The following is a 7221-nucleotide window of genomic DNA, read 5'->3' as shown; positions in this document are numbered from 1 at the left end:
AAGGAAAAGGATACGAAATCGAACGACGTGGCGTACCTTTTTTTGGCGCGGTAATTACGGCGAAGGCGAAGCGTCGCCCGCCGCTCCTGCCAGAGGCGCCGCCTGTCCCGCCGTGGAGTTAATGCGACGGGGCGAGTGGTTGGCGGGGTGGTCGTTGCGCGTGCGCGAGCCGTTCGAGGAACGGATCACGGGCGCACCGTCTTCACGCCGTGGGAGGAGGCTCTCTTGCTGTCCCTAGATGGGACGTGAGCCTGGCTGACGATGTGACCGCTGCTCCCGCCCGCCTGCCACCGTCATTACTGCCGGCCCACTTTCGGCCGCATTGACCGTCGCGCCAGGCTGGCGCTGCTGGGTCGTGCGCTGGGTCGCCTCGAGTCGCGGCATAGGTTCCGCAACCGAAGAGGTGCGACGGTGGTGCAAGTGGCGGTGCGGTTGCTTGCATGCAGCAACTGGCGCGCTGGTTGCGTGACGCGTGGGCCTGGGCCTCCAAGCTGGCGTGTCAGAAGTCGGAGAAGCGCGTCCACCTGGCGCGGTTGCATGCCGCCTGCATGGCTGCCCGCCCCTTCCGCCCATTGGTCTGGGCAAAAGTGGGGGTCGCTTGTAACCGCTGGGCGGTCGCGTGCACCGCGCGCGGCGGTTCGGCTTCTTCTGCTCTGAGCCGGTTTGCATGACATGTGGGACCCAGCCCCCAAGCCGCAGGGGAGGGCCTTGGAGCGTGTTGGAGAAGACTCATCCCGTGGCGTTTGGGGGCGCACGTAGGGAGAGTTGCCTTTAAAAATGGGGGCGACCCCTTTCGGAAGGCAACCATGTTTTCTTCCTCCCTTATGCGTCGTGTCTTTCCATCTTCCAAGCCCCCGGATGGGGGGTATCCGCCGTCTTTCCGCCTCCTCGTTGGAGGAACGCAACTCCGTGGGAGTTGGTACCTTTTAGCCATCGTTCGGCTTCAAGGATTTTCATCACACAGCCTGGTTGCTCCCCTCCGCCGGTGGTCACCCAAGACGGTGACCTCCAGCTCCTGGATGGGGAGAGGCAAACCAGGCTGTGATCCCGTCCCCAGCATCGGGGGTGTTCGTCATCCTCGCTGGGGCGGGGAGCGAGGCGAGCCGGGGCTCTACCTCCTGCGCGGGTTGGCGAACCACCTCCTCTTCCAGCTTCTGGTGGTGGCAATCGTCCTCTCGCTGCGACGGAGACGTCCTCCAGTCATGCCGGGGAAGGCAAACTGTTGCTATCCAGCTAGGATGCAACATTCCGTCCTTTCCCTCGCATTCGCGGCGAGGACGGCAGCGAGGATCTGCCGGAGCGCTTGGGAGCGGCCTGCTCTTTAGCTTTGATGCTTGGTTCGCGTCCCTTGAGCGGGACCGCGAACAAGAGCCCTCCGGTGGCCGCGTCCACCCGGGACCATGGCTGCTGCTGCAGAGGTCGCTGGCGAGCCTCCCGATGTTCGTCACCCCGCAGGCCCGAGGTCGCTCGTACCCGCGGGGACGGAACCGGAGTTCCGTTTGTGATGGCACCTTGAATGCAGTGTTTTTGTCCGTCGTGGCTGTCGAGGCCTGAACATGTATGTAATTTCGGCACGGAGCCGTGTTTTTTTCCTTATTTTCGAGCGCTAAGTCTCGCCTGTTGATTATCTGAAACGCTTCACCAAGCATGCGTCGCCCCGTGTCAAGGTGACGAGTGAGGTATCCGTATCCCGGAGGCGTAGGAGTCCCTCGGCTCGATCGGCCTTGTTGTCTGAGGCTCCTCTAGCTCAGTTAAAGGGACCCCTTGGCCGCTCTTCGATGAGCCGAGGCCAGGGGTAGCGATATCAGTACGAACAGAGGCGGAGTTGGCTCGAAAATGGGAACCTGGTTGGCCGGAGCCTAGCCGGGTTGCCCGTCAGCGGGGCTGACGCCGGAGTCGATCAGCCGAGGCCTCGGGTCGAGCTGGCGCCCTTGGAAGATGGTTGGCCGAGGCCCCAGGGGTAACCGGCTGAGCCGCCTGCTCGGGCCGGATTCCCGGAGAAGTCCCCGGACCGCGTCGTCGTCCGAGGCTGGGTCGGATCTCGCTAAAGGCGTCGTCGATGCCGAGGGTGCTACAGCCCCCTTCCAGCGTGAAGATCCGAGCCTGCAGGATCAGATTATCTTGTAGCGTGTGCCTTCTGCGGCCGCCGAGGCCAGAAAACACATCCTCGCTGCGTTGTAAAGCCGCGTCTCTTTTCCTCTCATTCCGAGCATCTGGACTTTCCGTTGGTAACAGGGATGTTTGTGTGGGCGAGAGTTGCTTCTCGCGGAAGGTGATGAGTGAGGTATCCGTATCCCAGAGGTGTGGGAGTCCCTCGGCTCGGTCGGCCTTGTCGCTTACGCGTACTTTCGCCCGTCCATGAGGCCCTGTCACCGATTCAGTCGAGAAGGCTTGAAGGACCGCCTCGGCAGAAGAGCTTCCGAACTTGAAGACTTGCTCGGTCCGCGGAATCACTTTATCCGAACGCGAGTTACTTATCGCAGAAGGTGATGAGTGAGGTATCCGTATCCCGGAGGCGTAGGAGTCCCTCGGCTCGGTCAGCCTTGGCTGCTTACGTGTACTCCGTCGTTTCCAGGATCCGCTTTTCGAAGTAGTCAAAAAGCACGAAAGAAATTCTGCTAAAAAGAGATCCTTTTTCGAGGAAAATTTCGACGCGGAGGGGGTCTCCCCCCTTTTAGCCCCCGAGGGAGGGTCGGGCTTTGCCGAGGCGAGGCCGACCCTTCCTTGATGACTAAACTTTGCGTGGGTGCGAGGTATATGAACAACTTGAAAACATCTTAAGGGTAGAAGCGACGTAGTTGTTTGATGTTCCAAGCATTGCCGTAGATCTCGCCTTGATTGTTGGCCAGCTTGTATGTTTCGGGCTTCAGGACTTTGGCGATGACGAATGGCCCCTCCCAGGGGGGCGTGAGCTTGTGCCTCCCTCGGGCGTCTTGCCGCAGCTGAAGCACCAGATCGCCCACCTGGAGGTCTCGGGACCGGACCCCTCGGGCGTGGTAGCGTCGCAGGGACTGCTGGTACCGCGCCGAGTGTAGTAAGGCCTTGTCCCGAGCCTCTTCCAGCTGGTCCAGCGATTCTCCTCGGCTAGCTTGGTTGCTTTGATCGTTGTAGGCCCTCGTCCTCGGGGAGCCGTATTCCAGGTCAGTGGGTAAGATGGCCTCGGCCCCGTAGACCAGGAAGAACGGCGTGAAACCCGTGGCTCGGCTCGGCGTCGTCCTCAGGCTCCAGACCACCGAGGGGAGTTCCTTCATCCATCGCTTGCCGAACTTGTTGAGGCCGTTGTAAATCCGAGGCTTGAGCCCTTGTAGAATCATGCCGTTGGCACGCTCTACTTGCCCATTCGACATGGGATGAGCCACGGCAGCCCAGTCCACCCGGATGTGGTGATCCTCGCAAAAATCCAAGAATTTTCTGCCGGTGAACTGGGTACCGTTGTCGGTGATGATGGAGTTTGGGACCCCGAAGCGATGGATGATGTTGGTGAAGAACGCCACCGCCTGCTCGGACCTGATGTTGTTCAGGGGTCGGACCTCGATCCACTTGGAGAATTTGTCGATGGCGACCAGCAGGTGCGTGTAGCCCCCGGGCGCCTTCCGCAAGGGACCGACGAGGTCCAGACCCCATACAGCAAAGGGCCAGGTGATGGGTATCGTCTGCAGAGCCTGAGCGGGCAGGTGGGTCTGCTTCGCATAGAATTGGCACCCTTCGCAGGTGCGGACAATTCTAGTGGCGTCAGCCACCGCCGTTGGCCAGTAGAAGCCTTGCCGGAAGGCATTCCCGACAAGGGCTCGAGGCGCTGCATGATGGCCGCAAGCCCCCGAGTGTATTTCTTGCAGGAGTTCCTGACCTTCGGCGATGGAGATGCATCGCTGGAGGATGCCCGAGGGGCTCCGGTGGTAGAGCTCCTCCTCATCGCCCAGCAAGACAAACGACTTGGCGCGTCGAGCTACCCGCCGAGCCTCGGCTTGGTCGAGGGGTAGCTCTCCCTGGCGGAGATATCGCAGGTACGGGGCCTGCCAATTTCGATCAGGCGTGGCCCCGCTCTGCTCCTCCTCGACGTGCAGTGCCTCGGCCCCTGGGGCTGAGGGTACCTCGGGCTGAACCGAGGGCGCCTCGGGCTGAGCCGAGGGTGCCTCGGGCTCGGGCGAGTCGTCGACCTTGACGGAGGGTTGGTGCAGATCCCGGGAGAAGACGTCCGGGGGGACCGTCGTTCGCCCCGAGGCTATTTTAGCCAGCTCGTCTGCAGTCTCGTTGTAGCGCCGAGCGATGTGGTTGAGCTCGAGCCCGAAGAACTTGTCTTCCAGGCGCCGAACCTCATCGCAGTAGGCCTCCATCTTCGGGTCGCGGCAGTGGGAGTTCTTCATGACTTGGTCGATGACGAGCTGCGAGTCACCGCGGGCGTCGAGGCGTCTGACCCCTAGCTCGATGGCGATCCGCAACCCGTTGACCAGAGCTTCATACTCGGCCACATTGCTGGACGCTGGGAAATGGAGGCGTAGCACGTAGCGTAGGTGCTTCCCGAGGGGTGAGATGAAGAGCAGGCCCGCGCCGGCTCCCGTCTTCATCAGCGACCCGTCGAAAAACATGGTCCAGAGCTCCGGTTGGATCGGAGCCGTCGGCAGCTGGGTGTCGACCCATTCAGCTACGAAGTCCGCCAACACCTAGGACTTGATGGCTTTCCGAGGGGCGAACGAGATCGTTTCGCCCATGATTTCCACTGCCCACTTTGCGATCCTGCCCGAGGCCTCTCGGCACTGGATGATCTCCCCTAGGGGGGAGGATGACACCACAGTTACCGGATGAGACTCGAAGTAGTGTCGTAACTTCCGCCTTGTCAGGATCACAACATACAGCAGCTTCTGAACTTGCAGGTAGCGGATCTTGGTCTCGGACAATACTTCGCTGACGAAGTAGACTGGCCTCTGAACGGGCAATGCATGCCCTTCTTCTTGCCTCTCGACTACAATCGCGGCGCTAACCACCTGAGTGGTAGCGGCGACGTAGACCAAGAGGGCTTCTCCATCAGCTGGGGGCACCAAGACAGGCGCCTTTGTAAGGAGCGCCTTCAGGTTCCCGAGGGCTTCCTCGGCCTCAGGGGTCCAAGCAAAACTCTCGGCCTTCCTTAAGAGGCGGTACAGAGGCAGACCTCTTTCGCCGAGGCGTGAGATGAAGCGGCTCAGGGCCGCGAGGCATCCCATGACCCTTTGTACGCCTTTTAAGTCCTTGATGGGTCCCATGCTGGTGATAGCTGCGATCTTCTTCGGGTTGGCTTTGATGCCTCGCTCGGAGACGATGAACCCCAGTAGCATGCCCCGGGGCACCCCGAAGACACACTTCTCAGGATTGAGCTTGACTCCTTTCGCCTTGAGACATCGGAATGTCACTCCAAGGTCGGAGAGGAGGTCGGAAGCCTTCCTTGTCTTGACTACGATGTCATCGACGTAGGCCTCGACTGTGCGACCGATGTGTTCGCCGAACACATGGTTCATGCACCGCTGGTATGTCGCGCCCGCATTCCTCAGACCGAACGGCATGGTGACATAGCAGTACATGCCGAACGGCGTGATGAAAGAAGTCGCGAGTTGGTCGGACTCTTTCATCCGGATCTGGTGATACCCTGAGTAGGCATCGAGGAAGGACAGGGTTTCGCACCCAGCAGTGGAATCCACGATTTGATCGATGCGAGGCAGAGGGTAGGGAACCTTCGGACATGCTTTGTTGAGACCAGTGTAGTCTACACACATCCGCCATTTCCCCCCTTTTTTCCTCACAAGCACAGGGTTGGCAAGCCATTCGGGATGGAATACCTCTTTGATGAACCCTGCTGCCATTAGCTTGTGGATCTCCTCGCCTATCGCTCTGCGCTTCTCCTCGTCGAATCGGCGCAGAGGCTGCCTGACAGGTCGGGCTCCGGCCCGAATATCCAGCGAGTGCTCGGCGACATCCCTCGGTATGTCGGGCATGTCCGAGGGTCTCCACGCAAAGACGTCGGCGTTTGCGCGGAGAAAGTCGACGAGCACTGCTTCCTATTTGGGGTCGAGCCCGGAACCAATCCAGATCTGCTTGGAGGTGTCGCCACAGGGGTCGAGAGGGACGGCCTTAACCGTCTCCGCTGGCTCGAAGTTGCCGGCATGACGCTTCACGTCTGGCACCTCTTTGGAGAGGTTCTCCAGGTCGGCGATGAGGGCCTCGGACTCGGCGAGGGCCTCGGCGTACTCCACGCACTCCACGTCGCATTCGAACGCGTGTTTGTACGTGGGGCCGACGGTGATGACCCCGTTGGGGCCCGGCATCTTGAGCTTCAGGTAGGTGTAGTTGGGGACGACCATGAACTTCGCATAGCATGGCCTTCCCAGTACCGCGTGGTAGGTTCCTCGGAACCCGACCACCTCGAACGTCAAGGTCTCCCTTCGGAAGTTGGAGGGCGTTCCGAAGCAGACGGGGAGGTCGAGTCGTCCGAGGGGCTGGACGCGCTTCCCAGGGATGATCCCGTGGAAGGGCGCAGCGCCTGCTCGGACGGAGGACAGATCGACGCGCAGGAGCTTGAGGGTCTCGGCGTAGATGATGTTGAGGCAGCTGCCCCCATCCATCAGGACCTTGGTGAGCCTGACGTTGCCGACGATGGGGTCGACAACGAGCGGGTATTTCCCCGGGCTCGGCACATGGTCAGGGTGGTCAGCCTGGTCGAAGGTGATGGGCTTGTCGGACCAGTCTAGGTAGACTGGTGCCGCCACCTTCACCGAGCAGACCTCCCGGCGCTCTTGCTTGCGATGCCGAGCCGAGGTATTCGCCGCATGCCCACCGTAGATCATGAAGCAGTCGCGGACCTCGGGGAACTCTCCTGCTTGGTGATCTTCTTTCTTGTCGTCGTCGTGGGCCCTGCCACCCTCCGCGGGTGGCCCGGCCCTGTGGAAGTGGCGCCGAAGCATGACGCACTCCTCGAGAGTGTGCTTAACGGGCCCCTGATGGTAGGGGCACGGCTCCTTGAGCATCTTGTCGAAGAGGTTAGCACCTCCGGGGGGCTTCCGAGGGTTCTTGTACTCGGCGGCGGCGACAAGGTCCGCGTCAGCGGCGTCGCGTTTCGATTGCGACTTCTTCTTGCCCTTCTTCTTGGCGCCGCGCGGAGTAGACGCCTCGGGAGCCTCTTCCGATGGGCGGCCCTGGGGCTGCTTGTCCTTTTGGAAGATAGCCTCAACCGCCTCCTGGCCAGAGGCGAACTTG

This window comes from Zea mays, chromosome 3 (assembly GCF_902167145.1).
Source record: "Zea mays cultivar B73 chromosome 3, Zm-B73-REFERENCE-NAM-5.0, whole genome shotgun sequence".
Taxonomy (NCBI): domain Eukaryota; kingdom Viridiplantae; phylum Streptophyta; class Magnoliopsida; order Poales; family Poaceae; genus Zea; species Zea mays.
This window is presented reverse-complemented; position numbering follows the sequence as displayed.